This window comes from Saccopteryx leptura, chromosome 1 (genome assembly GCF_036850995.1).
Source record: "Saccopteryx leptura isolate mSacLep1 chromosome 1, mSacLep1_pri_phased_curated, whole genome shotgun sequence".
Lineage (NCBI taxonomy): Eukaryota > Metazoa > Chordata > Mammalia > Chiroptera > Emballonuridae > Saccopteryx > Saccopteryx leptura.
The window spans coordinates 30,268,564-30,292,292 of NC_089503.1; the positions used below are offsets into that span (position 1 = coordinate 30,268,564).

Sequence of the window (23,729 nt, forward strand, 5' to 3'; positions counted from 1 at the left end):
ACATGAATTGACCATCAAATACAAGGTGTGGCAAATGTAGGTTTACAGTTGTTCATTTAGAAAAGAAATACAATAATTAATAAATAATAACATGAGAATAAGTTGTTTTGCTTACTCACAACTGTAAGCCTACTTGTGCCCCATCTTTTAAATGAAAATTTGTCAAACTTTATTAATGTAAGTTGTAAATTAAAATTGGTGTCATTTCACTTATTAAGTTCTGGGTGAGGGATCAGGTTCTAACAAAGATGAACATTAATGTCACTACTCAATGTCTGTTACCATGTGCAGAAATAAACATTCAAAATGTGCTATCGAATTATAATTCTATAAGATAATTATATAACCTTTCTAAAGGGTAATTGGACAAATTGAGTCAAAAATTTTAAAAAGTACAGAGTCTCTCAATCCATTAGTTAGTTTCTGGAATGTAAATCTTATTTTCGTGGAAATATAAGAAGATATATGTAAAGTTAGCTATAAAGATGGCCATTGCAGTATCATTTGTAATCACAAAAACAATTGAAAACCTTCTAATTGTCCATCATTAGAGAACTAAGTAAACTATGATGCATCTATAGAATAAATTTTTTATCAATAATAAAAGTAATATACACAAGAAAGTGACAATTACATACTCTTTGAATGGAGAAAAAAAAACAGTTTACATGGGTATGTAAATGCAGAATATTTCTAGAAATGCATGCCACTAAAATGCTAATATGATTCTCCTTGGGTTGTGGGATTTCATATGTTATTTTTTTTATTCTTTCATTGCATTTTTCTGCATTTCTTGATTTTTTGTTTTTTACTGTGAATGTGTCAACTTTACAAAAACAAAGAAGCTCTTTTGTAAAAGCTGTAAGGGCATGACTGAATCTCCTTTGAAAATCATCTGTTATATGTATGAAAAGATTGATTTTTCTTAGAGTCCTTTATGACCCATTAAAGTGAACTATACATTATTTTTACTGCTTGAAGTCTTCTGAATGAATTCGTGAATGTTCTCTTCCAAAGACTTGGTTGGGAAAGATTAATCTGTGGTTTTGGTTTAAGAAATGAAGTCTACTAAGTGGTCATAGAAACAAAAGTGGGCATCATGGTTCACACAAATTATTGGTGCTTTAAAAGCTCCAATGCTTCAACAGTGAGCATTGGCTTTCTCTTCCTTTGCACTTTGTTTTTAATCAGGGAGCAGGGCAATGGAGAGGGAAGCATCTACCTGTCCTACACCTTTGGAATACAAGCCAATAGACCTTCTAAATTGGGAGTCTGAAGGAGGCTTTGAGACGACAGCAGGGCTTTAATTTTGTGATTACAATTAAAGCTCAAGGTGAGCGCCTGGAGCCTGAAGACTTTCCCTAAGGAAATGAATAAATACTTGGCTCTACTACCTACATCCAGCTAGAATACAAGTAGAGCATATTATCAGCCATCAGAGCATGCTGTCCCTGAGTAGCTTTGGACAGAGGAGTGGACTTTCAATCAAAGTGAAGGAGAGTGCACCGGTGCCCCTCATCAATCATTCCTCTGCTGGACTCCCCACAGAGCTGGGAGAGAGCAGGGCCCCCCTTCAGGCAGCCAGACAGCAGAACGAGCCCTGGGATTCAACAAGGTGTCTGGTGTATTGATTGTACACACATTTTCATTTGCCTCTTCTGCTGTCAGGCAGATTGCTTCTTTGAAGATCTCCAGAAGGAGGCAAACGGCCGGGAGGATGGGGGAAAGAGGCACATGCATGCACTGCTGGCGGGAGTGCAGACTGGTACGTGATCTGAGGAAGGAGACAAGGTGGCAGAGTCTGTCTGAAGAGTTTAAATGCACGTTCAGTGTGGCACAGCAATTTTGTTTCTAAGAGTTTAGCTTCCAAATTTGCAGCACAAGTCTATATGCACAGGAATGCATAGTGAAGCACTGCTTGTAATGGAAAAAGTTCCAAAGAACTTAAATGTCTATCACTACATGATCACTGAAATAAAGTACGTCATAAATCCAGACAATGGAATACTGTGTGGCCATTAACAAGGAAACACTATAGCAATGACTTGAAAAGATATCTCTGTTAATTGATTCCCCTTCAAGAAAATTAGTAAATAAAACAACCTTAATTTCCTTAAATGAGCATAGATATATGTGTTTGTAAATGTCTAGTTAATATTGAAAGAATTTGAAAGGTTATATAATAAAGAGTTAAGAGTTAATAGGGAATCTTCTAAAAAAGGCTGTGGATAGGATTGAAATATAGGAAGAGAAAACTCCCTACTTTATGAATTTCTGTATTGTTTAAAATTGAAATTTTTTCTCAGTATGTTCACTGTTATTTCTAATGTTTGTTTTATAAATTTTTACAGAGAGGAAGGGAGAGAGAGAGACAGGAACATCAATCTGTTCCTGTATGTGCCCTGACTGGGAATTGAACCATCAACTTCTGCACTTCTGTCCAATCAAGCTATCTGGCCAGGGTTTTGTTATTTCTTAAATAATTTATTTTTAAGAGGTAAACCTTTGTACACTCAGTAGTTCATGCTGAGATACTGTTCAGTGACACTAATTCTATGTCTCCTTAGTTGCTCCCAGCCCGGGGGACATGAGTGCTGGGGAGAAGTCCAGGCTCCGACCTCAGGTACTGATAGTCAAACTGAGTTTTGAGGCAGGGTCTTTATCAAAGCTAAGCAGCTCCTTGTTACTGACCCTAGATGTGAGATCAGAGTAGAATCACTGCTGGGCTGTCAAACCTGGATCCTGAAAATATTATACCTCCTCTGCCTCTGAGCCTATTCGATCCCAAGGTGGGGTGCGGCCAAGCCCACAGTTGAGGGCCAAATGGGCTTCAGCATGGGGATGGAAGTACCTGGGGCAGAAGGCCAGGAACGCACTGTCTCAGGGAACTGGGTCTGCATCCAAGCACCAGAGCTCTCTGGAGATTTGAGCAAATTTCTCAATCTGATGGATTCTGAAAGTGTCTTCAGCGTAGGGGAGGCAGCCTGCGGTGGAGGAAGGTAAACTAGGTGTGGTGTCAAAAGATCCTGGAATCAGAGGGAACAGGAGTGGGGGGAAGAAGAGGGTAGAGAGGGGGTAAATGGTGATGGAAGGAAACCTGACTTGAGGTGATGAGCACAACACAATAATATACAGATGATGTGTTACAGAATTGCACACCTGAAACCTATATAATTTTATTAACCAACATCAGCCCAATAAGTTCAATAAAAATAAATAAGTAAATAAACAAACAAGCATGAGGGATGATCATGGTGGGAATCGCGTCCTGTGTGGGCAGCATCGCACACTTCCGCTCTCAGGAAACAAGAGTATACTGTCTGCCTCGTTGGCATGGCCTCCTGGAGCTTCCTCCTGTGGTTTTGTGCAGAGAAGGTTGTTCAGTACATGCTGAATGTACTAGACCAGACGTGGCCATGGATATTTCTTCATGAAGCTCTCCTAGATCGTGTTGCTCTTCCCTCTCTTGTTTCCGTCAACGTGGGTAGACCGGGATGACAGGGAGGAGGCGGCAAAGCCACAGCTCCGCTGTTACAGACATCACTCCCTCTTTCTGCCAAGTGCTAACAGCTAATGGGGCCACGTGGCATTCTTTCTTTTTTTCTCTCTCTGTTATTTTACACCTTATTATCTAAGTAAGAAATAATGACAAAAAGAAAGGGTGAGAGAGCAATAAAGAAAGAGAAAAAGAGAGGGAGGAATAAATGAGATCAATGAAAAACCTGAAAGATAGATAAGAGAGATGGCAGGGAGGACAGAGAAAGAACTGGAATGACCAGATAGGATGGTCCCAGAGGGAGGGGGTACGTGAGACATCGTGAAGGACTAGGATATGGGATGTTCAGGATCTCGTGATTGTGTACATGTCCTCACCTGCTCCCATCTCCATGTACTGTGCCCTCAGGCTTGTCCTCAGTACAGTCACCTCTATTCTGTCCCTTGCAGAAACCCATTACTTTCTTTCCCTGACACTTGTCTCTTCCCCTGAAGCCCCCTCAGGTAGTGGCTGCTTCTCTCCATTCCCCTCATAGACCTGTTCTTTCGGGCATATTTACATTGGTCTCTTTTTCCTTCCTAAATTCCCCCAGCTTTGATTTTTATTTTATCAGACTGTAGCATCTACTATCCCGAACTGGTGGCTGAAATCAATAGACCCCCAAGTCTTTCTCCCTCGTTCTTTGAAGGCTTTAGCTCCTAGCTCACCATTCCTTTCCCCAGCACTAATCCCTCCCTACTTCCAGTGCCCTGGCCTTTCACAGCCTTGACCTCCACTGCTCCAGCCACTCACTCCCTTAATCGTACTCTAGATCAGTGGTCCCCAACCCCCACGCCACGGACTGGTACTGGTCTGTGGGCCATTTGGTACCGGTCCGCAGAGAAAGAATAAATAACTTATATTATTTCCGTTTTATTTATATTTAAGTCTGAACGATGTTTTATTTTTAAAAAATGACCAGATTTCCTCTGTTACATCCATCTAAGACTCACTCTTGACGCTTGTCTCAGTCACGTGATACATTTATCCGTCCCACCCTTAAAGGCCGGTCCGTGAAAATATTTATATTTTCTGACATTAAACCGGTCCGTGGCCCAAAAAAGGTTGGGGACCACTGCTCTAGATGTTGACTTAATTTCAGCCTTTTATCGTTTCTATTTCATCCTACTGTCTAATCACCACCTCCTAGCTTCCAGCCCTCTCCATCACTTTCATAATTCATTGGCCCACTAAGATCTAAAACTCTTTAATACTACTACCTCTTTACAGGTCTTCACCCCTTCAGATCTGCATTTCCTTTGCTATCCAGTTTAGATTTCATGGAATCACTCCCTTGCACACATGAGTAACCCCATTGCCCCCTCTCTTCCTTCATCATATTGTCTTAGCAAAAGCCCAGTCCTGGCCACATCCAACTCTCTGCCTACTCCGCACCTAAGTTGAGTAGGGCTAGTGAAAAGATACACCAGTGAGGCTGACCGGGCCTCCAGAGATGCCCAGAAACTTTGTACAAATCACCAACCATTTCACCCACCCAGATGACTTTCATAATTTCTCCTTCTCACCTCAAAGCCACAATGCCTCCTTCTCCAACCTCACTCTAAGCTAATGACCTGATTGATTATTTCACTGAGAAAATGAGAAAAGAAAAGCTCCATCTCCACCACACCCACCATGAAATCCACTCTGATTTCACCCACTGTTGTGAACAGACTGTCCGTGCCACCAACCTGACCAACACCTCCATGTATGCCCTGCATCCTATTTCTTCTTGCCTTCTCACAGACACTGATGCAATAATTCCCCCTTCTTCTTCTTCGCATCACCATAGTTTTCTTTCTCTAGTGCAAGATTTCTCATTAGAATTCAAACATGTTGATTGTTTTCTCCCATTGTTAAAAACAAACCTGACCTCTGCCTATGACCTCATTCTCCTGCCCCCGTTTACATAAAATATTACTGAGATAGTTATATGCACTTGAACTGCCTGAAATTTTTCTCTCCTATGTTTCAGTCTCACCCCAACAAGATTTTATTCCTACTATTCACTTACCCAACAGTTCATGACAAGGTCCTCAATCACCTCCACATAGATAAATCCAATAGTCAATTCTTTGTCCTTACCTACCCTCACCTATTGACAGCATTTGACCCTTTAGTGGGTCTCCAGTTGGCCACTTTCCCTTCCCGAAGATACTTTCTGCACTGTCCTCCTGGGCTCTGTTCTGTCTTGGTCTCCTTCAGGTTTGCCGGCTGCTCCGCTCTGTCTCCTTTACCTCCTGATTTCTCCTCAACTCCCAGACCTGCAAACGTGACATGTCCAAGACCTTGATCCTGCGACCAACTCTTTGCCTACACTGACTCCTTTGCTGATTTCATTCAATCTCATAGTTTAAAAAATTATCCTTTTGTTAACAATTCCCCAGTTCACCAGCTTAGATTCCCTGAACTCCAGGCTTCTATAGCCAACTCTTACTTGCTCTTTCTATTTGGAAGTCTATAGGCATCTCAAACTCAGTATGCCCAGTACCAAATTCTTTATTTTTCTCCATAAGCTTCCCCTACTTCCATCTTCCTAATCTCTAAAAATGACAAATGCATTCTTCCAACCTTTCAGATCAAAACCTTGACTCTTCTTTTTCTCACAACCCTACCCAATCTATTAGAAAAAAAATTAAATACATCCAGAATCAAACCATTTCTCTTAACTTCTGCCACTACCATTCTTAGCTCCTACCTGATTTATTATAACCCATCTCCTGTCTGCATTATGCATTGTTGTGGATACCGCTGGTTGTTCACCACATCTATTATCTTTCTTTTCATTGCATTTAGATTGACACATTTCCCATTCTACTTGTAGTCTGCTGTGAACACATGGCGAAGTTCTGGACAAAGAAATGCAAAAAAAAAAAAAAAAGGGATTCATGCCACTTCCAAGGTAGGCCTAAAGACCATGGGCATGCCTCTTGCAATCTCTAGTCACTCCCATGTGCCAAACCTGCAGGAGCCTGGGAGCCATGTAGACAAAGGTAGTGGCCTTGGAGATGGAGGAGCCTGGTCATCTGGGGAATCATAGACAGCAGAGCTGCCTGCTGCCCTGACACTGCTCCCCGCAGGCTGTCAGGTGAGAGAGGCCTGAACCTCTATCTTCTTTCATCCACTGAATTGCAGACATTTAGACATATCCTAATTAATACAGGCACCTCCGGTATGGAACCTAAAATGGAACCTAAATGGTATGGAACCTTCAAGGGCTTGAAAAGATGTTTGAATTTACCTCCTTATTCCAAAAAAAAAAAAAAAAAAAATGATTAGCTCCAAAATATGAAAAAATACAAACTGCAAAGTCAGCATTGATAAATGTTTACATAAGCAAAAATATTAACATTCTATCAACCTGCCGGCTGCAACTCACATCATCTGTTATATGTAAATTTCATAAAGTGTAAATCATAAAAACGTAATAAATAAAGCATTCCTAACCAAATGCAAATTTTCTTTCAAAAGCATTTAGAGCAAATAATTATGTTGAAATATGAGTACACTTTGTTATTTGATATCAGGGGGAGCAGGGCCTCAAAATCAAGGTGCGTAGGGCCTGGGATGGCCTTAAGAGGTACTACCTGTCTCTGCTAGTTACTGGCTGAGTTATGTTGGTTGAATCATTTGAACTCCGAGACTCATTTACTCCTATAAAATAAGGAGAGATCAGGAAAATAATACTTCTTTTTTTTTCTTTTTATCCTCCTTTTCTAAGTGAGAGGAGGGGAGATAGAGAGATAGACTCCCACATGCACCCTGACCAGGATCCACCTGGCAACCCCCATCTGAGGCCAATGCACTGACCATCCAGGGCCATGCTCAAAACCAAGCTATTTTTAGCACCTGAGGCAGAGGCTCCACAAAGCCATCTTCAGTGCTTGAGTGATGCACTTGAACCAAGTGACCAATTGAGCCATGGCTGCAGGGAGGGAAAAGAGAGAGAGAGGGAGAGAAAAAGGGAAGGGGGCAGGGAGAGAAGCAGATGGTCACTTCTCCTGTGTGCCCTGACCGGGAATCAAACCTGGGACATCCACACTGCAGGCTGACGCTCTACCACTGAGCCAACCAGCCACGTAATACTTATTTCACAGGGTTGCAAGGAGAATTAAAAAGTACATTGGTATTGAAAATACTTTGTATGCATTATAGGAATGTATGGAACAAATACCATGACATTACAGGTTTCTATAGAACCTCCGAGTTTAAGGGAATCCAGAAGTCAGTTAAGCCCATGGTATCCAACTCAACAGAATTATCTGAGTGCTTTTTCAAACACAAATTACAAAGCCCCTCTCTCCAAAGGGTCTCATTAAATAGGATTCTTTAAGCTCCCTCCTACACAAGAAACTAGTAATATTGGTTGCTTACACTGGTTTAGACCTGGCTGCCTAGGTGACGGTAGAAAGGAGAATTTTCATGAGAAGTGTTCTTAAATCTTTAAAATTATGAATGACATGAGTGTATAATTATATTCAAAAATTCATTCGATTAAAATTATTTAATACATTAATTAACCAGTAGATGAATAAATGGTCCTGGAAGGATCCTGTTATATTTGGCCCTGAATAGGAGCTTAGGGCGTAGGTTAATTTTCCAAACCACCTATTCATGCAGAGTTAGCCTTCACCGCATCCCAGATTCCACCTGAACATTCTCAATGTCTCCACTCCGTTCAGTTGCTGGACAGCTGTAATTGTTGGCATATTGTTCTATGCGAGTCTGTGTCAAAGTGAGGGATGCTATAAACATCATGATGGAGGTGGGGCATGATCTGACCCACAGCATAACTGAATTCATTGACAGCAGTGAGGTACTTGATAACAGAGTTTATTGGATATGATTCTGGTAAGTCTCTGTCACCAAGACAGAAAACTGACATTGATTTTGTCTTCAGATTTTTGCTTGACCTACTGATGTGCTTGTGGCTCTGGTTATCAGAAAGCTCTCAAAGTGGGATATGAGTTCTTATTTAATCAGCACTGTGTCTGTCTTGTCCCTAATTCTTATTATCTAATGCAAATAAGCTTCCTTATTACCTAACATAGTATTTCAAGCAGGGAGAGTCAAGCAAACTGAAATTCAAGCAACTGAGCAGTTTTGTCCTAAGACAATGTAAGACTTCTTAGTAAATAAACATGTCAATGGCTCAATCCAAATGCACTATAATAACCAAAAAGAAGGAGAAGGAGGAGGGGAGGGGGAGAGGAGGAGGAGGGGGGGGGAGGAGGAGGGGGGGAGGAGGAGGAGGAGAGGGAGGAGAAAATGCTCTGAAAGAAATGTGAGGGGAGTATTTAATTTTGTACTCGATTCCATGATTTTGAAATAGAAACCAATCCTTTCCATCCAAAAGCCTATACCGATTGTCCCTGTTATCCCCCCCCCCCACTACTAAATTCTTATTACTTGTTCTCTCATTCGAATGGTCTAAAACCTACAAGTAACAGAAAGGCTGTTATCAATACAGCATCAGCCCCAGATGGATTAGAGGGAGAGTGAGGTTTGTGGCTCTCTGTAATCCCTCCTTCCATTCCAGGATTCTGGGTTTCTCCAGGGAATATAGCAAAGCTGCAGGAAGTCCCCAAAGGCAAAATGTTGCAGGCTGCTCTCTGGTTCAGCTGCCAAACACAGAAAAAGTAATGCAGGCAAGAAAATGAGAGGAAACTCTTCCTTGCCTGCAACTCAGAGGCAGGTGACAGCCTGAGTTGCTTTATTCCTCCTGGGGTCCACCATCACCTGTCAGTCTCTCAACAACACATACTTCCATGTAGGTCTTCTGTTTCCAAAATAAGCCTCCAAAGCCACCTGCCTCATATGAAGTCAAAGATGTGTACTGATGTTGCCTCCAGCCTGCTTCTGCTTCCTACTTCAAAAATAGATTTGAGGGAGGCTTTGAACAAAATCTTTATATTCTCTGTGCTTGAGTTCCTCCAAATTGAATGGCATTTGCCATTCACTTTCATCATGGAATTGAGGGGAAATAGCTGCAATGGGATTTGTAAAAAAGATTTTGGAGCAGATTGTAAGGAGAACAATGAGACATAAAGTACCCAGTCTTCACTCTTTTAAGCAACAATTTATATTATTGAATTTCATAGTGCACACATAAGCTATGGGAAGACAAAGCATAAGTTAGTATTCTAAGAGAAACACGGAATGAGGTAAGAGAATCATAGTAAGCAATATTACAGGCAGTTCTAACATTTTCTTCTTTCTACTTTCAAATATTTTTGTCAGCATTGTATAGGACTATGAAATTCCCAGAATTGTGCTTTATTTCATTAAAAATGAATTTGCTATAAACAAAACAAAAACTTTAGCCTTTATTTGTCACACACATAGAGTGTATGATTTTTAAAAAGACTTAAGGATGCCCAAAGTGTTCTATAGAAAATACTCATTACACTATAGTAGAATGAGGTAGAGAAATGAACACATTATAGGGGGGTCTTCTTAGAGCACCCAGGCCCTAAAATGGACACAATTGACATTTAACAGTGCAAAAATTTTAAAATCAAGAATAAGATACTACCACTTTAGGAACAAAATAGAGTTGTTTTTATACCCTATGTCTGTTTAGAAATAGTTTTAGACTGTAAAATTATATGTACAATAATTTTGGAGAATGTTTGGAATAATTTTTTGAAAAACATATTCAGTGATGTGTTATGCCTTCTGGCAATTTTTGCTTCCTTTTGGCTAGAAAGTCATTATGTCATCTACATTATACACAGAAATTAGGGAAACCTAGGCGCTATTCTCCTCCTTGTTTTAGTTTCTTTGAACTCTGCACTCTGTTTCAACGTATCTGCTTTGTATCAGATACTAGAAGAGAAGAAGAAAGAAACCCCCACTACAAGTACACAGAAGAGCTCAACAGAGTTTTACTGTTTTAAAATATTATTTCTACTTCTGTACAAGTTATCTTCTGTGCCCGCACCAGGAGAGGGAAAGAGGTAAGAGTGAGGCACGGTGAAATTTGATCTTGCCACAACCCCGAAAGGTCTGTTAGATTGATTTTTCTTCCCCGCAAACAATGGGAAAGGAGCAGTGACAGAAAAAGTCCTTAAAATTTGGACAATCACTGGGGAACACTTCATTTCATTATACAAATAGGGGGTTGAGAGGTCGCCACAAATTCTATGGGTTTCCTCAGCAAGACAGACGCTCACACCCAAGTTTTGAAGTAAAAACTACAGTATTGCACAGATGACTGTGCCTGGTGTTTAAAAGGCCCCTGCAGAGGGCTAGTCAAAATATTTACATTCCTCTCAGAAACTGTAACGCCAAGGAAAGAGAAACATAGCGAGAGGACAAATCAAAAGGAAAACTTTCCTTCCCCAGGAAGCCAGAAAAGGTATCAGGCCCCTGGGTCTTCTCCAACAATAACCCTGTTCTCTTGGTTTAAATCAGGGGTGGTTAACACACCTTTCCGGTGAATGTTCGTGCGGCAAAGGTGCATTGGGAGACTTTTGTGTCAAACTTAGGGTTGTCGCTCTATCTGAAAGCATGTGGGTGATAGCCGTAGTGGGCGTGTTTAATGATCCAGGCGTTTTCCCCGGGGCTCTTCACCGACGCTGTAAATAGATGGATGAGTGATGGGCACGCATATTTTTTTTCTATTAAGTGCAGCCACTGGCTCAAAGTGAGTCATTCTGTGGCGTGGAAACGCGTTCGAGGCTGGACGGCGGCGAGGACAGGGTGGGGGTTTAAGGGAGGTGGAGTGGGGGGGGGGCAATGATTAGCTAAGGAAATGACCCAAATCCCTCCTTTCTGTTTTCACAGCGCGCGTCACGTAGTTCTGTACACTCGGAGCCTGCGGTGGGCGAGCGGGCGGCGGGGCACCTGCCTGGCGACCGCCCCGGGTCCTCCAGCCCCGACTTTGCCTGCCGGAAGCCCCCAAGAGAGGCCAGAGCGGGGACTTGGCCTGGCGCCCTCCGGGCCAGTCCTGGGATCTGCGGCACTTCTCTCATCCTGGCGCCCTTCGACATGTGCGCGGTCCTGGGAGTCCAGAAGCCGGGCCTGGAGCTGCCACCGAGGCTGGCCGGCGTGGAGGCGACGCGGGGCGCTGAGACACCTGGGCCTGCCCGGCCGCGGCCGCACCACTCCCGCCGCCCGCGTTCTGGACTGAAAAGCATCTTCTCACCAAGGATTCGTAGTAATGCTCCATTATTCCTGTTAGCACAAGTTAATGTAAGGGTTGAGCTGCGAGGCCCCGGGCGGGGTCACGTGTGCCCCTGTCACTCCGGCTCCCCTCGCCTCTCCGGTTCGAGTTATGCCATCAAGCTAATATATTGTGACTGCTCTTCTCTCCTGTGACAAAGGCTTGCAGCTGCCTCCAAATCAATAGACGTCAAAGAAATATGAAAACAATCATGACACAAAACTTAAATCCTGGCTGGAGCCTACATAATCAGAACTGTGCTTCTGTTCTCCAAGCCGCCGATTAATTTATCCCAAAGTTTAGTCAAATTTTTATTCCGGTACCTTTTTCCCAGCAGATCCCGCTACATCTGTCGGGTTTGTAATGTAATTTGTAATTACTGCCCTTCATGTGGTCCGGTGCCTTGAACCATCTTTAATTAAAAGCATAATTAAGGGAAGATCTAAAGAAAGACAATAACCAGATGGTCTTTTTTTTTTTTTCTTGGAGGCAGTAGTTTCACGGAGAGGGGCTCAAGGTCTGTCCCCGAGACCCCGAGCCTGGGAAATGGGTGGCGGGCCCGAGCGGCACTTTCTCACCGCCGAGGCCCGGCCCGCGCGCACCCCCTCGCGCTCTGGCTGGAGCCCAGAGGCTGGGCCCAAGGCCGCGCCCTGAGGTGAGCGCCAACCACCTCGCGGTGCAGAGACTCTGATTAGCTACGTTCTTTCCTTGGGGTCTCGCAGGTATGGGATGGCCCTGGAGAAAGACAGGGCAAGTTCAAGACCGAAGCAACTTCCAAATCCGAGACGGGGCCACCGGAGCGGGCTCCGCCCTGCTCTTCGCTCAAGCCTGGGATCTTAGGAACAGAAAGTTTGCAAGGGTTGAAAGAAAGGAGGAAAGAAGGGGGAAGGGCGGCTAGCGACGGGGCCCCAGCCTAGGCTCTCGCTAGACAGGGCAGAGCTAGAGTCGGAGCTGGGGAGCCCGTCTTCTGCAGGTCCAAGGACCCCGGGTACAGCGAGGCGGCAGCGCAGCGCCGTACCCCGCGGGCCCGTCGGGCGAAGTGGCCCCTTGAGGACGATTGTCTCGACGGTCGGCTCCTCAGTGTCCAATGGTCCCAGGGATTTTCAGAACAAGTTTGTGGGGAGGAGGGAGCAAACCCATTCTCCACCCCTGTCCCACCCTCACATCCCCTGAAATGAATAATGCCAGGCAGGAGCCAATATTTGTGCTTTAGCGCGGCGTTGCCCTGGCGGCTGGCTCGAGGATCCCGAAGTTGGATAATGGAAATTAAACTGTTGTTGCATGGCGGGCATGTCATTATGTGACTGTTCATATTCAAAGTCAGGCAGCAGTGAATTGTAATCATTTCAATTATCTTCAATACACTTTCTTTAGGACACAAGTTGTCAAAGATTTAAAAAAAAAAAAAAAAAGTACATTCTTGCGGCTCCGTCCATTTTCCAGACGGTTTGTTGCTCTTGCTGCCTGATTTGGTTTCGGCTTTTATTCCCGAGCCCCAGAGTCTCTTACAGGGACTGCGGCGGAGTGAGGAGCCCGGGCCGCCCGGGCCGCCTCTCTGGTGCTGCGGGCCGGCTACGCGAGTCCGGAATCGCCTCCGTGCGCCTGGCGCGCACGTTTTGGTTGCTTTCAGCTTTAATTAACTTTGAACAACAAATATGCCTGGAGCTCTAGCTCTGGTGTCGCCGTGGGGAAGGGGGCTGTCGTATTATGTTCTGCGTCCTCCGCAGCCTGGGAGGGTGGGTCGGCTGCAGCAGCCTGCGCCCCCGGGGGCCAGCGGCGTGCGTCAGGAAGGCACGTGCTGGACGGTGCCGGTGCCTCCAAGATCCCTGAGAGAGCCGGGACGGCGTTTCTCAAGCCGCGAGAACTCGGGGCAGAGCCGAGACCAGCAGAGCTGAGACCAGCAGAGCCTGCTCTCCTTTGTTGAAACTACCCGAGCCCTGCTCGCTCCCTCTTGACCCTGAACGTAAGGCAGTGGCCAGCTGGATTTGGTGTCCACTGGGGATGGCCAAGCGCCCTCCGCCCCCAGCCCGGGCAGAGAAAGTAGGGGTCGACTTTGAAACCCAGGTCCACCGGTCCGATCAGGACTAATACCGATCTTTACACTAATATCGCCTCTCTGGTTTTTATTATACTCATTTGGGAGGAAATGAGCTCTTGCCAGGAAAATAGCACCCCGCACCCCACTTTTCATAGCTGGGCAGGGCCGGGGCCTGAACAACCCCGCGGGCAATCCTAGAGCTGCGGATATTATATTTGTGAAATGTTCTTTTGTGGAAGCTTTTAACACCTTCTTATAACGAATCATTTGTTCTTTTCTCTTTAATTTTGATAGACAATTAGCCATCAGAGATACATCAGTTGACTGTAACCGAGCATTAAACTCGCCTTTATGTAACGCTAATTTAGCATAGCTGCTTTGTTTAACTTTGCTATATAAGAACCAGGTTTTGTAGCATAAAAAAAAAAAATAGGTGTAATTTTATGTGGGACCTCATTTCTTTTGGCCCGGTACGCAGCAAGCCCTCTCCTCTTTGTGAGGCGTTCTGCCGGGGCCTGCCGCCATTTCCCGCGCCTAGCACCTGCAGGCCGGGCTGGGGGGCGGGGGCTGAAGGGGAGAGGGAATTAGCATTGATATAGATTTAGTTGAAATGTAATCTCTTAAATCTGTCCAAGATTCGGGGAGATAATTACACTTTCACTGAATTGCCAGGGGTCAGCGTCTCCGAGGACCTGAGGAGTTGATTTACTAACAATAGTGTAACATAAAAAATGGCGTTTGAGATTATAATGTTAATGGCTGCGGTCGCTGGGGAATGCGGCTGCTTCCAGCTAATTCCGTGTAACTTTTTTTTTTTTCTTTTTTTTAACCTCTTGTTTCCAACCTCCACTTCTTCTCGCGCTGCGTCTCTGGAAAGATTCAGAGCTTCGCGAGGTTTAATTGGGTGGCAGGCGCAGCGAGGTTAGGACGCTAGAGCTTGGGATCGACATGCTCTTTGCGGTGACAGGTCGTGGCCTCGACTGGAAGGCTGGGCTTTTTCTAGCCCACGAGGACCCGGACAAGGGCGCGGACCCCGAGGCACCACGCAGCGAGACTCCGGGCCGGAGCGGAGAGTAGGCAACAGAGGCGGATCGTGGCCTCGGGAAGCAGGGAGGTGCCTGTCTAGGTCCGCGGTCAGGTCCCAACTTCTCAGCCGGCCTGGAACGAGACGCGCCCCGCTCCCAGCGGCCTCGAGCTGCCCGGCCGGACTGAAACGAGACCCCGTTCTGGACTCGACTCCCCCGCCCAGGCCGCGCCTCCCGCCCACCAGCCACAGACCTACGGACGCTCAGTTCCCACGTCTAACTTTCCCAAGTTCCAGCCGGTTTGGTGTAAGACCGGGACTTCTGGGCAGAAAGAGACCGGGAATACCGAGAGACACCGCAAAGGCCAGGGTCCAGCTCGGAGTGGGGAGAAGCTTTAAAACTAAGAAGTCGACCTCCTTTGGGGTGGAGCCAGTTCAAGAGTTTACACTCCCCAGCACACTCGTCAAACTCACACCAAACTTTATCCAGATGAGTCTCCATCTACAGACCTTAGACTCCATCCGAAATCCCAGGCGGCCCCTAACAGCTGCCCCTCCAGGCAACTCCAACTGCAGAGATCTGCTCCTCCTAAAGCCTCACTAACTTTATTTGAATGGCTTCAGGGCACCCAAGGACCCGGCACTGGGCTTGTCCCCAGCCACAGGCCGAGGAAGAGCTGGTGAGACTGTGTGCGAAAGTCAAAGGATGACTAATAAAATGCAGCCCCTCTTCCAGGGTGGGACAGAAAGAGCTGCTCTGTGGCCTCCTCCCTGGCCGCACTGCGTCGGGCAATAGCAGGCGGAGTCTCCGGCCTGGGAGCGTCCCGGGGCCACCCCAGTGTTCAGCGGCCCAAGCCTGGGCCCAAGGCGTGTCCCCAGTTGATACCCGGAGTCCAGAAGCTCAGGTTCCTTCCTGAAAACGAGATTTTGGATCCCGAAAGGGCGATATGCTCGTCCCCATCGGCTCTTCCTCCCTACACGGTGACAAGGGGAGGCGGAAAGAGCGGCACAGACCTGGGCACAGGCCTAGTTCGGGCTCTCCCGTGGGCTGGGAGCCTGCTTCCGTGAAGAAAGGGCACTGGAGCAACGACATGTTGTTTCGATTAGCCTAATAATACACTCTCCTTCACACCCCCGGGCCGCGTGGCGCCCGCGGACTGGCGGGCCACACGCGGCCGCGGGCGCCCTCTGGGTTCACCCGCCAACCAGTGGGAGAGGCCTGTGCGCTCAATCCCGTCTCCGGGAGGGGGGAGTCCCTGAGCACCCCGCGTGTTTACGTCAGCGCCCGCGTATCTTATATGTAACAGCAATATATATATAGATAGATGTTAATTGAAAACTTCTGAATTTAAAAAGGTTGTGACAAGTTATAATTTGTCCTGTCAATGCTTGGAATTCTTATTTATCTCTTTAGCTTGCCTCCCGCTCCCGCCTGTCAGCTAACAGCTTGCCTAACTCGTTGACTTCCTCACTCATGGCACGGAAATGACAAATGTGCTGTTTTATCCGTACAATTTATTTCATTATTGTTGCCAGCACGAAGCATCACAATCAATCATAAGGAAGTCCAGTTGGCAGGTGTCAATCTTGGTGTGTTTTTGTACGTCTCAGTCTATATTTAATCCAATTATAAGGGTCACAGAATAAGTGCCAATCCTCTTGTTACAACTCACATCTTATTTAAGATTTAAAGTAAAAAAAAAAAAAAAGTCAACTCTCTCACATGGATCTTTTGGGGGGGAAAGAGGGGATGTCTTTAAACCTCCATCTCTCTCTCCTCTCTCTCTCTCTCTCTCTCTCTCTCTCTCTCTGCCTTCGCACCTCCAGTTTAAATTACGCAGCCATTCCTTTCTATTAAAGAGTTTCAGGGAATCCCTGTTTTATGCACATTTGTGTGCAAATGAGGCTCTGGTTATTTTGCTAAAGTAGAAGCTGGCTTAATGATGAGAGATCTTTCCGCTCATTGCCCATTCAAATACAATTGTAGATCGAAGGCGGCCTTGTCACGTCGAGAAGAAGTGAATTTCTAACATCCAGGACGTGCCTGTCTACTTTCAGCGAATTGCACCCAATCACCCCCAGGGAATTCAGCTAATGTCTCAGTCTCCACCAGGACAGGAGAGGGAAAGAAATCAAACATGGTGCCACAGACAGACTGACTTAACACGAAAATGTTTCGAAGGAAAGGAAAAGTAGAGTTTTCTCATATTGATTGTAATTGAGATTTTTCTTAGTGAGAAAGCAAACTGGTAGAATTTGGAAATTGTTCCCCAAATGTCCAACAAAATTTTATGGTGGGGCAGAAGGAACAAAAGAGAGAAGAAACTAAGTATTTCTTTGAATGAGAGCAGGAAAATGATTGACTAGCAGAAGAACCACCGTATTGCATATAATCATGTAATTGTGCAACCTTTTAGACTTCAGTGAAGAGATGGCAAATACGAGGTAGGGCAAAGGTTTACAGTAGTGAAAATGTGAAACAGCTTATTCTTTTATTATAATTTTTAACTATTGTATTTTCCATACATACAACTGTAATCCTACTTTTGTTCCACCCTGTATTAGACCTTTGTTAAATATTTTTTCTTTTTGATGCTCAGATTCACAAAACATTCCTCCATTGGAAATGACATGCATTATACACAGTATTTTTCTCTCTCAACTAGTCAGGGATTTTCCTTCCCCTTTTAAATTAAGTTTTATATGAAAAAAAGTTTTATTACACCCCTTTATAAATTGGCACCCCACCCTTGGGAATAATAATTTTAAATACAGAAGTTAACAGGATGCCTTATCGTTCGGACTTAGGAAAATAAAATTAAAATGCCAATGTGGAAAAATACCATTTCTACTTTTCCATTGCTGCGAGAATCAATGGCCATTGTCAGTGAAAAGACAAATACTAAAATCCCACTCACCCTATAGCACACATCCTGCGGGAGGAGCTTCCAATCTGCCAGCGGCTTTATTTGCATAAAGGAGAGAGAGAGAGAGAGAGAGAGAGAGAGAGAGAGAAAGAGAGAGAGATTGAACATAGCTTGGATAAGAACAACAGATCTCAACAACTATGGTTCAAGCCAAGGATGAATCTGTCACCCCCTGTCCTTGTCTCCTTTCAACCAGGCCTAACTCTCCGGCCATTCCTCTGCTTTCCTTCTTCCACCCCTACCGCTCATCTCGGTCCCTCCGCCCTTCCCCACACCCCGCCTCGCCTCCGCCGGCCGGGGTGGGGAGCTCTGGCCTTCCCGGCCGCCTGAGGCCCAAGCTGACCAGGGAGGCCCAGGACCCGGCGGCGGCCGAGCTCGCCGGCTGTTGTGAAGAGTCAGAGGTTCAAACTGCCCTGGATGACCATTTATTTCTGATCCTTTGCTCCCCACCTACAGGTTGCACTTCGCGCCCCGGGTTACGAGTCGTCAATCACGGCCCCGGGCCGCCCGCGGTGGCCTCTGGCCGCGCAGAGAGTCTGCCTGCGCCCAAGCGGGGCGAGGCCGGGCCTCGAAGGCGGGTCGGAACGAGGGCCGCGTAGGGCCCGGGCGCCCCCAAGGCCAGGGGCAGTCTCCCGGGTCAAAGGCCACCCGGAGGACCGAGCTCCCGCAGCGGTGAAATTTGCGCCTTCCCCGGGGGCGACCCCGGCGCGAGCCCCTTCCAGTCCGGCCTGCCGTGCCCAGGGCCAGTGGAGAGCGACTCGTGCGTTGGCCCGGAGCGCGGAAGGGCCTCGCCAGCGCCTCCCGCGCGCCCGCGCCGCCCCAGCGCGCCCTTTATTGACAGGCAGATAAGAAGGCCGGGGCCGTGGCGTTTCCAGCGTCTCTCTCGAGCACCCTGCCGGGTTGCAGGGATCCGCACACACTTAATGGCCTGAACTCCAAACAAGCCCGGAACAGCCTTCCCGGCGGTTCCCTTCTGGACAGAAGGGGCGGGTGGGGAGCGGAGGGCTGACACCGCGAGGGCGCCAGGGAGGCCTGCTCAGGCCCGGGGCCTGCACACAGGCCAAGCTCCAGCGCAGACCGTGGAGCGGGGCGACCTCAGGACATCTGGGGCCGGGAGCCGGACCAGGTCCGGAAGGGATACAGGGCGCTTGCCAACAAAGTAGGTCACGGAAGAAGGCCGGTGGCGGTGGAGAAACGCGAGCAAAAGCCTCTCTGAGCGCCACTCCCTCGTGGAGACGACTTGGGAGTCAGGACCACAGCCCCGTTCTGGCTCAGATTAGAGTAGCAGGTGGTGGGGTGGGGGTGGGAGAATGAGTGTTCCTTGTCCTTGTCTCGGCAAGACCAGGGGGATAGGTGGAAGAATTGTGGGTACTGTTTGTAAATAAGAACACCACGCTTAGACCTCCCCACCAAGATGCTACCATTCTTCTCTCCACCTCTATCCTGCCCTGAGGGCCTCCAAGGGCCGAGGAAATAAAATCAAGTCTGTCAAGGAACTGGCCCCTCCAAAAGGAGCGGGCAGGCAGGCTGCCTCCTGCAGGGTTGGAAAGCCCCACACCTGTCCAGGTGTGCCGGGGGCGGGAGCGGAACCGCTCGGCCTCTCCCACGCCATCTGCGCTCTCCCTCCCTCTGCTGCCCCCACCCAACCAGGGTGAGCAGGACCCGGCCCTGGGACCTTCTCCGGCCTGAGCCCCCTCTCCTAGTCTGAACACACACAGGCCCAGGTCTTCCAGGCGTAGGCCTCCCACGAGCTGCTCAAAGACAACGCCACGACCGTCTCCCGCCCACGTGCCTTCCTGCCACCTCGTCAAGCGTTCCCTCCCCCTCCTGGCCGGACCCTCTGTCACTTCCATGTTCGGAGACCCGGATGGAGGCAGAGAACGAAGGGATTGGACATTGAGAAGCCTCCCTCCCCTGTAAGAAGATGAAGGGAGAGACACGGGAATAACAACGCAAGGTTTAAGTCTCCACCCCAAGATAGCCAGTCCCAGCTCGACTGAACCATCTCGGGGCCCACACTGGGTGCGAAAAGGAAACAAGCCCAGACCACCAGGCCATTATCCCCCTCGGCCGGCGCCAGCTTCTGCGGCTTCCTCAGCTCTGGGAAGGAGAATCTTGACTTCACAGTCTGGGACTTTCTTATTTTCCTTCTCTAGACCACAAAGTCGACAGTTAACCCCAAAGTCAAAGATTAATAAAATCACCTACATTTTCTATGTGACTGGAGCCTTTCAGCCCAAGGAGGGGAGGGAAGCCGGAGCAGGTGCGGTTTGTGGCTCCCCTTATGAGAACCCAACGGGCCTGCAGAGAACTTGGGCCCAGCCTGGGAGAAGGGACCACTCATCCCCTCCTCCGGACCCCGCCTGTGCCCAGCTGGTGACTTGCAGGCCCGGGGGCATGTTTGGGAGACTCCAAGCTCCTTGAGCTCCTCCTGCAAACGATTCCTGCCAGCGGACCTTCTCAACCCCCGCGCACCCTTCAGGTCTCTCTGATGAAGTTCCTCCCTCGCGGATCGAAGGTGGGGACCCGGCGGGCGCCCGGAGAGGTGGCCGGGCAGCCCAGGGGCGGGACCCTCGGGCCAGGGCAGAGGCGGGGCGCGCTCTGAGGGTCAGTTTCCTCGGAGTTGACTCCACGCCCCGAGGAGGAGCGGGCCGAGCCGGGTCGGGGTCGGCTGGACCCGGGTAGCCACGGGCCGGCCCAGGAAGGCCCTGGCGAGGCTGGAGCCGGCCGGAGCCGGGGCGGGGAGGCGGCTCCCGCGGGGCCGAGCGCTCCGAGCGCGGAGCGGAGCCGAGCGCGACTCCGGCCGCCGTGACGTCACGCGCCCGCCAGCCAATGGGGGCCGCGCGGGCCGGGGTTTTAAGGAAAGTTAGCGTCGGCCCGGCGCCCGCTTTTCTTATCTTTGACATTTAAACTCGGGGGCAGGTCCGCGCGTGGACGCGGCTGTCAGACCCGCCGCTTCCCCGGCCCAGCGGCGGCGAGACGTGTGGGAACCGGCGCCGCCAGGCTCACCTGCCTCCGCGCCCTCCGCGCCCAGGTAACCGCCCGGCTTGGGGTCCGCGCCGCCGCCCAGCTGTCCGCGACGGGGGCCCCGAAACCCCGGGGACTGGAGTTTTGCCTTTAAAAGGAGGAATACAAAGATGGAGGGAAGTTACAGAGGGCGGATCAGAAAGGGGAGGGGGTGTCTTGTCTTTGCCGAGCGCGCTTTTCTGCAAAAGTAGCAAAACGCTCCAGTCCCAGAGCGGAGTTGCAGCCGGGCGCCGAGCTGGGGGGTGGGGGGCGGGAACCTGCGGCTGCACAGCCGCTCGCACCGTGGGAAAGGCAGGAGGGGTGCAGGCTGCACCCGGGACGCGCCCGAGTCGTAGTTCGCCACTTTCACGCGTGGAGAAGTCCCCGCCCGCCCCTGGAGCGCGTGCAGCGCAAGTTTCCCGCGGCTGCAAAGTGCAGCTGGTCGGACCGAAACCAAGTCAGACGGGAAGTTCGTTTCTCAGGAAGGAGCTGAGGACTCGGGAACGCTGCCGCCAGAGCGGAGCAGCGCGCAGCCCCCAGCGTGGGATTCGAGCTTCGTTTCGGAAGACCTGATAATTACCGATTCTCACTGAGCTAGAACACGGACTCGGGTTACCGCGGGGGGAAGCCCGTGGGCGCCGGGGAATCCCGGCCGCTCCGTGCCGGCGACAGCAGCACCCGCCGCTCCCCTGTCCCCGGGCGGCCTACGCCGGTGCCAGAAGTTTCTCCAAAGTGGGTCAAGGAAGGAAAGACCTCAAACTTAGACGAACTCGTGGTTCCCCGGGATGGAAGTTCCGGGAGGCCAGCCCTAGGCGGCCGGAGCCTCGGGGCAGGCTAGGCAGGTGCAGGGCGCCGGCCAGGAGGGGGGAGCCGGCCAGGGGGGGGGGAGCCGTCCGGGAGGGGGGAGCCGTCCGGGAGGGGGGAGCCGGCCAGGAGGGGGGAGCCGTCCGGGAGGGGGGAGCCGTCCGGGAGGGGGGAGCCGGCCAGGAGGGGGGAGCCGGCCAGGAGGGGGAGCCGTCCGGGAGGGGGGAGCCGGCCAGGAGGGGGGAGCCGGCCAGGAGGGGCGAGCCGGCCAGGGGGGGGGGAGCCGGCCAGGTCAGGCCGGCCAGGAGGGGGGAGCCGGCCAGGAGGGGGGAGCTGGCCAGGAGGGGGAGCCGGCCAGGTCAGGCCCAGCCGGCCAGGAGGGGGGAGCCGGCCAGGTCAGGCCGGCCAGGAGGGGGAGCCGGCCAGGAGGGGGGAGCCGGCCAGGTCAGGCCCAGGCGGCCAGGAGGGGGGAGCCGGCCAGGAGGGGGGAGTCGGCCAGGAGGGGGGAGTCGGCCAGGAGGGGGGAGCCGGCCAGGAGGGGGGAGCCGGCCAGGAGGCCGGGGAGCGGCCAGGAGGGGGGAGCCGGCCAGGAGGGGGGAGCCGGCCAGGAGGCCCAGGCGGCCCCGCGCTCCCACTGCTGCTCCGGGCACCCCAGCTAGAGACCTGATAGGAAGGGCATCTTTGGGGGTTGTTTGGATCTCAGGCACCTGTGGCAGGTGCTGGGAACCGCGGCCCAGCTCCGACCCTGCCCACCCCTCTCAGGAAGCAGGGGAACGAGAGAGTGGTCACCCGGCCGAGCACCTTACCTGCATCGGTGTCCTCTCCTCCTCGAGGTCCTCTCTCTGGAGCTGAGGAGCAAGCGGGCTGCCCACTCGCTGTGGGAAGTGGACCTTCTCTTCTAGCCATAAATCAAACCCCGCCGTCCTCGGGCCTCCTCCCTCATTAGAGATGTTTATTGGAGATTGTGTTTATTCGGCTGTCACGGCGAGAAAACTCAGTGACATAATTACCTCTGACCAGAGTCCTCGCCCCGCGCCCAGGGCGGCCGGGACCTCCTCCGTCGCCTTCTCCCTCCCGGACCCTCCTCGCTCCGAGGGGGTATGGAGCTGGCTGCTCTTTTTTTCCTCAGACCCTCTCAGATAATTTGGATTATTTAATAAGCTACTATTGAAATGTTCCCAGGGCCTGGCGTTTATTTATTTTAGAATTTGAAAGAAAAAAACCAAAGGGAACTTCACGCCCCTCCAGGGCGGAAGAGGGCAGCGCGGGAGGGACGGAAGGCGAGTCCTCGCGGGGCGAACTCTCCGGCCTCCTGCTGTCGCGCGCGGGCCGGACGCCACCCGGCGCCGGAGCCCGGCCAGCGCAATGGGAGCCGACCGGGAGGGTGGGCGCCGGCACTGGCTGTGCTGTTGGTTGTTTTATTTTCTCTTCTCTCTCCTCTCGCGAGGAATCTGAGGCGTCAGGGCCCCAGGCTGAGGATTCTTAAACTCTCCCAGGCCCGACTCTGCGGGCCAGCCCGCAGCTCCTCCCCCGCATCCCGCCCTGCGGCGGCCCCGGGCCCCGGCTTGCCCCGCGGGCCAGTTCTGTAAGTCACCATCTGTAAGACTGAGTTAGCAAGTGACGAAAACTGCCGAATGTTCTCTAATTGAACATCCGTGTGTGTGTGTGTGTGTGTGTGTGTGTGTGTGTGTGTGTGTGTGGCCACACTGACAAATACCTGGGACCCCAGCTTTTGATCCCTCATTGCCCCCTCTGTTCTCCCATCGCTAATAAAACTCGCACTGAGTCCCTTAGTGCCTTGATTAACAGACATATTAACTCTTACTGGGGTGGGGAACAGCTTGTCCCAATCAATGTCATTCTAAGAGCCATCAGGATACCTTAGCTCCTGGTTCCTGGCTGCTGGGGCGAACCAGCCACGACATGTGCTCCCTCCCTCTTCCCCGGCCTCGAACCCCCCGGTTCCCAGCCCGCGTGTTCCCTGCTGCGCCCCAGGACAAACCGCCGGCGCGGTCCCTGGTCTTAGAGAAGGCGTCTCTAGGGCAAAGGGACTTAGGTGGCCTTGGCTTGCTTTTCTTTTGAAGCTGAACTCTTGCCTCTTGAGGGCGGAAGTTATCAGGAAAGGAGAGATGAGGAACCGTCCTGGGTGACAAAATGGAAAGCAAACTTTCCTGGGAACCCTGTTTGCAGAAGTCACGGGAGGGCCACTCGTTGCAAATGCCTCATCC

At 50.1% G+C, this 23,729-nt stretch overlaps 1 long non-coding RNA gene across 3 annotated transcripts; it reads right to left on the bottom strand.

Moving 5' to 3' along the window:
• Nucleotides 1-708: 708 nt before the first annotated feature.
• On the bottom strand, nucleotides 709-22,802 carry LOC136391985 (uncharacterized). Of its 3 annotated transcripts, XR_010748908.1 has the most exons (5): nucleotides 22,308-22,802; nucleotides 17,683-17,727; nucleotides 6,498-6,716; nucleotides 2,852-2,984; nucleotides 709-1,774 (listed from the first exon to the last, which is right to left on the bottom strand). It is a non-coding gene; the product is annotated as an uncharacterized lncRNA (long non-coding RNA). The 3 variants fall into 3 exon arrangements; XR_010748906.1 differs by lacking the exon at nucleotides 6,498-6,716 and having other exon boundaries at nucleotides 2,852-3,026; XR_010748907.1 differs by lacking the exons at nucleotides 6,498-6,716; nucleotides 22,308-22,802 and adding an exon at nucleotides 19,900-20,188 and having other exon boundaries at nucleotides 2,852-3,026.
• Between the last annotated feature and the right edge of the window lie 927 nt (nucleotides 22,803-23,729).